Raw genomic sequence first — 8,875 nt, forward strand, 5'->3', positions numbered from 1 at the left:
ACTCTAGGTTTTTGGTAAAGCAAGATGATAATAAAAATGATGATGGTGATGGTAATAATGGTGATAATGGTGTGGTGATGATAATGCTGATAATGATGACAAAGATGATGATGACAATGACAACAATAAGGATGGTGCCAATGACAACGATGACAATGATGGTGATGAAGAAATTGAAGAAGATGATAATAAAGCTAGTAGCATATAAAGAAATGTCCTTATAGGAAAGGAGGGAAATTTTGCTATCATGGAGACTTCTAAAATGACTTCCCTTTGTTTGATTGCTTTTTGTTGATTTTTTATTTGGTTGATAAGTCAGTTACATTTTTTTAGCAATAAAGGACACTTTTTTTTAACAGAAGTATCACACACATATGAAACTATCTCGATTTTCGTGCTTGCTATGTAAGTTTATTTACTACGAGAGGTAAGAGGAAATCCAGACAAAACGATTTCAGCCTTTGTTTTCTCTGCTTGTTGTATCTTAAATATTAATTTGATGCCCAGAGTTTCATATATGTTTAGGCTAATTGAGTAGCAGACTAGTCCCAGCAACATGGATAATCCACTGTATAAAGTTCAGAAAGCCTTCTATTGTGCTTTAATTAGTTAAGTGTCAAAGAATGTCCTATCTAATTTAGCTCAAGTTTTTTTTTTTCACTCGGTGGGTTGAATTTATGTGTGTGTGTGTGTGTGTGTGTGTTTGTGTAATAGATATGTACCTCATACATTTTACACTTATTTATGTAGCAATAATAACCAAAGAAAAAGAGACTATCAATTTATGCATGGGGGAATGTAGGATGAATTGAAAGGAGTATTTCCTTAGAAGGACTGAAGGGTAGAGAGGGAAGGAGGGAATTGATATTATTATCGTTATTATTGTTGTTGTTATTGTTATTTACTAATACGACATCCCACTCACTGCCTACCTCCAGGTAACTCCCTCCCACAATCCTTTCCTCTGTGTCCCTTCCTCTTCTCCTCTGAGAGACTAGGTCCTCCTGCATATTTCCCAACCCTGGCACTTCAAGTCTCTGCACAGCTAGGTACCTCTCTAACTGAGGCAAGACAAGGCAGCTCAGCTAGAGGAACACATCCCATGTACAGGCAACAGCTTTTGGGATAGCCCCTGCTCCAGTTGTGTGTAATCTACATGAAGACAAAGCTACACATCTGGTATGTTTGTGCAGGCAGGTCTAGGTCATGTATGTTCTTTGGTCTGAGATCCCCCAGCATCCAAATTAGTTGACTCAGTTGGTCTTCTTGTGAGGTTCTTAATGCCATAGAGGCCATAATCCTTCCTCCTATTATTCCATAAGAGAAAACAAACTCCATCCCTTGTTTGACTTTGAATGTCTGGATCTGTGTTAGCTTCCAAGTGGAGCCTTTCAGAAGATAGCTATGTTAGACTCCTGCCTGCAAGCATAACAGAGTATCATTAATAGTATCTGGAATTCGTGCTTGCCCATTGGTTGGATCTCATGACGGACGGGCTCTTGGTTGGCTGTTTCCTCTGTCTGTGCTCCCACCACTTTTCCTGCATTTCTTGTAGACAGGATAAATTTATATCTTAAACTGTGAGGGAAAAATTCTTCCTTTAAGATCTATGTTGAAATTCATGAATTACATGTATATGACAATTTTAATTAACGATAAATAGTAATTATCTACTGCTTACAGTTATTAATGCTATTCAGAAAAAGCAGGGAACACCATGAAGAACCCCATGTTTTAATGGGTTGCTACTATCTGAGAAATCGTTTTCTCAAAAACCATTTCCAAGTATGTGGGTCCAGAATTAGGAAAAAAACTTTTTTCCACTTTTTTTTATTAGATATTTTCTTCATTTACAGTTTAAATGCTATTCCAAAAGTCCCCTATACTCTTCCCCCGTCCTGCTCCTCTACCCACTCACTCCCACTTCTTGGCCCTGGAGTTCCCCTGTACTGAGGCATATAAAGTTTGCTAGACCAAGGGGCCTCTCTTCCCAATGATGGCCAGCTAGGCCATCTTCTGCAACATATACAGCTAGAGACACAATTTCTGGGGGCACTGATTAGTTCATTTTGTTGTTCCACGTATAGTGTTGCAGACCCCTTCAGCTTTTGGGTACTTTCTCCAGCTCCTATACTGGGGGCCCTGTCTTCCATCCTATAGATTGACTGTGAGCATCCACTTCTGTATTTGCTAGGCACTGAATGGAAAAGCCTCACAGGAGAGAGCTATATCAGTGTTCTTTCAGCAAAATCTTGCTGATGTATGCAATAGTGTCTGTGTTTGGTGTCTGATTATGGGATGGACCCCCGGTGGGTGGGGCAGTCACTGGATGGCCCATCCTTTTGTCTTAGCTCTAAACTTTGTCTCTGCAACTCCTACCATGGATATTTTATTCTGTATTCTAGGGAGGAATGAAGTATTCATGCATTAGTCTTCCTTCTTGATTTCCTTGGTTCTGGAAGTTGTATCTTGGGTATTCTAGGTTTATGGACTAATATCCACTTATCAGCGAGTGCATATCAAGTGACTTCTCTTGTGCTTGGGTTACTTCACTCAGGATGATATCCTCCAGATGCATCCACTTGCCCAAGAGACTTAATCAATACTAAAATTCCTTTTATTTTTCATTTGGATATTTTCTTTATTTACATTTAAAATGTTTTCCCCTTTCCAGGTCTTCCTTTGGAAAACCCTTATGCCAACCCACCTTCCCCCTGCCTCTATGAAGGTTCACACTTACCCACCTACCAACTCCCCTCTTTCTATCCTGGCATTCCCCTACACTGGGATATTGAACACCCTCAGTCCCAAGGGCCGCTCTTCCCACTGATGTCCAACAAGGCCATGCTCTGCCATATATGTGGCCAGCGCCATGGGTGGCTCCATGTGTATTCTTTGGTTGGTGGTCCAATACCTGAGAGCTCCAGGGGATCTGGCCTTGTTGATGCTGTTGCTCTCCCCAAGGGGCTGCAACCCCCCCTCAGCTCCTTCAGTCCCTTCTCCAACTCCTTCATTGGGGACCCCACGGTCAGTCCAATGGTTGGCTGTGAGGATCCACCTCTGTATCTGTCAGGTTTGTTTTGAAAATATAAGACCAGTTTGTTTTCATAGTCATGAGTGTGGATACCAACGAGAATTGAGAATTTGTGGAGGAATGATTCAGACTTTTTAATATGCAAAGCCTTTAGAAGTATTTTATTTGAAAGTAATGGATAGTCAATTTAAAACATCAACTTGGGCATTTCCAGATATCTCCGTTTATGTAATATCTATAAACCCAAAGCCTTCTGATCAGAAATATGCACACAGATCTGTAAAAACCTCTCATTTGCTTAATCACATACCAGTGGCCTGAGATCTGGACTGTGATTTTACAGATAAACTCTTCTTCCACATTTTTGATTTTTTTTTTCTTCTTGTGATTTCTGAGTCACCAATTCAGATTACAGAGGTCTGAGCTTTCAACACAAAGGTTTTCCAAATGATCTGCTAAAATTATTGACAATCTGTGTGAACATTTGTTGGGATTTGTTACAAGCTACCTATTCAAAGGGACTCAGGGGGTATGGGGAGCCTATTAAAGGAAATGGAGCACCTGGTTTAAAGTGAAAAATGAAAAATAAATAAATAAATAATAAATAAATAAAATAAAAAGACAAAAAAAAAAAAAAAAGCCCAGACAATTTGACATTTCTGGACAACTGCAATGTTTATGTGAGTGACAAGAAGCATGCTTTTTAAAACCCTCCCAAGAGAATATTACATTGATCAAACAATCCCTTTATGCTTCTCAACTAATTTTAGCCCAACATTGTCTAAAAAGAAAAAAGGCAATTCAATGTCATTGTCAGTAGTTATTTTCTTAACAAACTAAAAAGTAAGGTGAGTCAAGTTTAAAAATAGCTTGTTTAAATTAAAGCAATATTAAGTCTCTTAAATTTTTTTACAGAATTTATTGCTGCTAATAAACTAACCTGCATTCATGTATTTATTTCATGGCATAATATAAGCTCAAGAAAGACATTTTTCCACTTATTTTATGAGTACCTTGCTGCAACTAAACAATGATTAAGCTCCTATTGAGTTATAAAAACACATTGGTTTTTGGGTTTGTATATATATATATATGTGTGTGTGTGTGTGTGTGTGTGTGTGTGTGTGTGATGTGTAATCAGATACTGTAAGGAAAAGAAATTTAAATTAGATCTGTGATCTTTAAATCCATTTTACTTTGCAATGATATTACTTTTCTCTGTAACTTTATTGTTCTAAAGTAGAAACTTCAAATCTCATCATGTACATTAGTTATCTTTATAAAAATAAAAATAAATGCATCGATCCATTACGTAATGGCTAATATCAACATTTAGACCCCAATCAGAATGGTTACATTGAAATCTGTGTTGGTAATATAGTCTAGTCAGAATTCTTTACTGTCTCTCCTATTTCAAAACTCATAATAGCCTGCTTATGTGAAAATGAAAACAAACAGAAAGCAAAAAGACCTAGAGAAAGGGAACCAGACTCAAGCTAGAATTATTCTGAGAATGAATAATCAAGTTGTTTTGGCTCTAGAGGTATTTGCTTAATGACCTCCGTTTGTCTAAGACCTGATATGACCATTTTTCAAATGGAGAGTGGAAATATAACAAACAGCAAAAGGGACCAATGCCTGAATGGAGGATAAGGAATCATGTCGAAAGGGAGGCAGTGTTTTGACATATTTTCATACTTAATAATTTCACCTATTAATAATAGTAACGAAAATATATTGCCAATATACTACCAGTTTATACTACCAGTAGTTGCTGAGAGGATAGGGCTACCAGATGGAGCTCGTGAAGGCCTCAGTAATATAGGAGAAAAAGATGTATTTCTTCAAAGGAGAATAATCACATGCAACCCTCCTTAATATTCCTTACAAAGTAGGTAACTAAAATGTGTATGTGAGATACTTCCTCTGATTTATGACTTGTGGGGCTAGGAAAAATAAAATGCAGAATTAAAAATAGATATCAATTTTATAAATCTGCATGCAATGCATTTTCCAAATATGATACAACATGGTATGTTGTTGATTATCCAGTTGAGCAACTTACTAGTTTCTGTTGCAAATTTCACCTGACTCTCTCTCCTCTATAAATTCAAACTTAATGTTGCATAATATCAGTTGGAATGTGACATCAATTTATAGATCTCAGCAAGCAATCCTTAAGGAAAAAAGTAGGTAAATATTTACAATACATGATTCCACTATTATGTGCATATAATAAAAGTAAAGAAAGAAAGAAAGAAAGAAAGAAAGAAAGAAAGAAAGGAAAGAAGGAAGAAAGAAAGAAGAAAGAAAGAAAGGAAGGAAGGAAGGAAGGGAGGAAGGAAGGAAGGAAGGAAGGAAGGAAGGAAGGAAGGAAGGAAGGAAGAAAGAGAGGTAAATAGTAAGGGATCTTCACTGTAATAGACCAGAATGAGTGACCAAGGGAGATTTAGAAATAGATAATCTAAAATCTCCATGTGTTTTACCTCACAAGATTTTTGCATTTAAGCCACATTTTGTTCAGTGGTTCTAACGATAACATTTCATCCATGTCATCACATGCACAGTGGATTATCTCCATCTCTTTTTCCCTGTGTCTGCATTATAAAGCATAGAAGTAAAATGCACAAGAGAAGCCAATAATTACAACTTATTCAGAAGAATTATAGGAAAAATGTCCCTCTAGTTCTCCTGTATGGCACCAATACCTACAGGATATGAGAAGACTTTCATCGTGTATCAATCAACAAATGAAACAAAACACCACCATTACCATCATCTTTGTCCTACATCAAGCAGCCCCTCACTGGCTTAAGTCGAAATATATAAAGGGATGACCTCAAGAAAGAGGGACACTTTCAGTAGAGTCACTACTGAAAGAAGTGTTAAAGAAAAGTGAAGGTTAAAGAAAACTGACAAATCTTATAATATATACATAGCTCCTCCATTGTCTCCATTGTTGGAGAAATTTTATGTTATTAATTAAATTGGCTTATCAAAAATATAGATAGTGTAGATTTTAAAATAAAAATAGTGGAAATAAGATGGAGAAAATATTGAAACAGCATAGCTTTAGAATTTGGTAGGAAAGCTTCTTCAACTGAAATATGGAGAGAATGAAAAAAAAAAAAAGAATAAGTTCTCCAGCCCCCTCTCCTTTAAACTTCACTGTGGAAAGTTGACTGATCTGTTCAGGTAGTAAATGTAAACAGAAACCCTAGGACCTTTTTCATGGAGACACATACATACATACATACATACATACATACATACACACACACACACTCACACATATAAATAAAATAAGTAAAAATAATCATGTTTCCATCCAACTAGCTCCTAGGTGATAATATGTGTTAAAAATGGGGAAACTTACTTGATCATTCTAGTCTAACTGGAGCACAGATGATAACCTTTGTGTAACAGGAGGGTTTAAAACCGATGCAGTATTGTAGTGCCTCCAAGTGGGAAACTATTATACTGAAGAAAGCCTTCAGCACAAAAGGGGATAAATAAGGATGCTAGAGTATTTGGATGAGATCTATGTGCACAGATGAGAATTAGGGTCAACCCTGAAGTAAGCTGAGCCCAGCTTCTGAGGCTAGGACTCAGGTATCAATCATTCCTGCTAAAAGAGAAAAGAAAAGCACTAAATAACTTACTCATTTTTTGTTACCATGATAGGCTAATGTAACATGGTAATGACATACTTGCCTAAATTCATAGACAATAAAATCTATGACTGTGATCCATGACCTAAATCTGTCAGAGACGTCACAATCTCCCTTCAAGTTCAGAATGACAGTTATTCTTATTTCTCTAGATAAAGTCTGTAACAAAATATTATTAAAAACTTCCATACACTTGCCTTTTGTTATACAAGCAGACTGTTTTAATATTACAAAGATTAACTTCTATGATGGTAACAATTTCCACGGTCTCTAATGTATATATAACTGACACAAAAAGGGGCAGACTTCAAAATGCCTGCATCTTTGCCGTTCCATCTTCTGAAGAACTGAGTGGGCCTTTGTTAAATAAGCTCATAAAGTCTTAGAAAACCCCAATGAATGCCAATATTGATCCTTCTTGTCCAGAATTACAGAATAGATTCAGTTGATATGAACATCCTCAGTACTGGCAAAACAGTACATGTCTAGTCATGCTTCAATAATGGACATATACGAATTTCAGAAGGAGAGAGAGAGTCCTAAATATAGAGATACAACCTTCTAAGTCTGAATAATCTCTAATACAGACAGTTTATCCTTATAACCAAAATATAAGTGAGTTCCACACTCTTAATCAAAGAGACCTATCCAGGAAGGAGACAGGATCTATTATAGAACACCATAATGGATTAATATGCACTGAGGCAACTTTACACCATTTTCTGGCATTTGTGACCTCCAGACACCCAGGTGGTGCAAAGACAGACACTATGGTAGTTTAAATATGCTTAGCCTAGTAAGTGGCATTATTTGGAGGTGTGGCATGGTTGGAGTGGGTGTGGCCTTGTTGGATGAAGGATGTCACTGTGTACATGGACTTTAAAACCCTTTCCCTAGCTGCCTGGAATCCAGTTTTCTCCTAGTGGCCTTCAGATGAAGATGTCGAACTCTTAAATCCTGCACCATGCCTGTCTGGACTTTACCATGTTCTAGCCTTGATGATAATGGACTGTACCTTGGAACCTGTAAGGCAGCATAAGTAAATGTTGTGCTTGAAAGAATTGCTTTGGAGAGTCTGCACAAGTAAGAGTGTGGACTACAGAAGCTAACAGCTTCTGGGACAGGCTGGAGCCACAGAGCTTCTTAGGCAGCCCCCTTTTCAGGCTCCAGACATCGGGCCACCTTCCCGGCCAGAGGATAGGTGTCTGCCCAGCCGAGGAGGGCTTTGCTTCAGCAGGAGCTGAAGATATCTTGGTTCTGAGACTCTGCCAAAAGTAGTCTGCACAGGTGAGAGTGTGGACTACAGAAGCTAACAGCTTCTGTGACAGACCAAAGAAACACAGCTTCTGGGACAGGTCCTGTTTTGGGCCTTCATCTTTGGCCAGGAGGGAGGTCCGAATGCCAGATATCTCCCTGTAAGAGGAGAGCTTGCCTGCAGAGAGTGCTCTGACCACTGAAACTCAGAGAAGAGATCTAGTCTCCCAGGTCTGCTGATAGAGGCTAACAGAATCACCAGAAGAACAAGCTCTAACAAGAGACAACTATAACAAAGGATTCCAGAGATTACCAGATGGCTAAAAGTAAATGTAAGAATCTTGCTAACAGAAACCAAGACCACTTACCATCATCAGAACCCATCACTCCCAATTTGCCCAGTCCAGAGAACCCCAACACACCCAAAAAGCTAGAACCAGTTTTAAAAGCATATCTCATGGTGATGGTAGAGGACATCAAGAAGGACTTTAATAACTCACCTAAAGAAATACAGGAGAACACTGCTAAACAGGTAGAAGACCTTAAAGAGGAAGCACAAAAATCCCTTAAAGAATTGCAGAAAAACACAACCAAACAGGTGATGGAATTAAATAAAACCATCCAAGACCTAAAAAGGGAAGTAGACACAATAAAGAAAACCCAAAGTGAGGCAAAGCTGGAGATAGAAACCCTAGGGAAGAAATCTGGAACCATAGATGCAAGCATCAGCAACAGAATACAAGAGATGGAAGAGAGAATCTCAGGTGCAGAAGATTCCATAGAGAACATCAGCACAACAATCAAAGAAAATACAAAATACAAAAAGATCCTAACTCAAAACATCCAGGAAATCCAGGATACAATGAGAAGACCAAACCAATTGTATAATGAGTAGATGAGAATGAAGATTTTCAAA

The sequence above is a fragment of the Mus musculus genome, chromosome 8 (genome assembly GCF_000001635.26).
Source record: "Mus musculus strain C57BL/6J chromosome 8, GRCm38.p6 C57BL/6J".
Taxonomy (NCBI): Eukaryota; Metazoa; Chordata; class Mammalia; order Rodentia; family Muridae; genus Mus; species Mus musculus.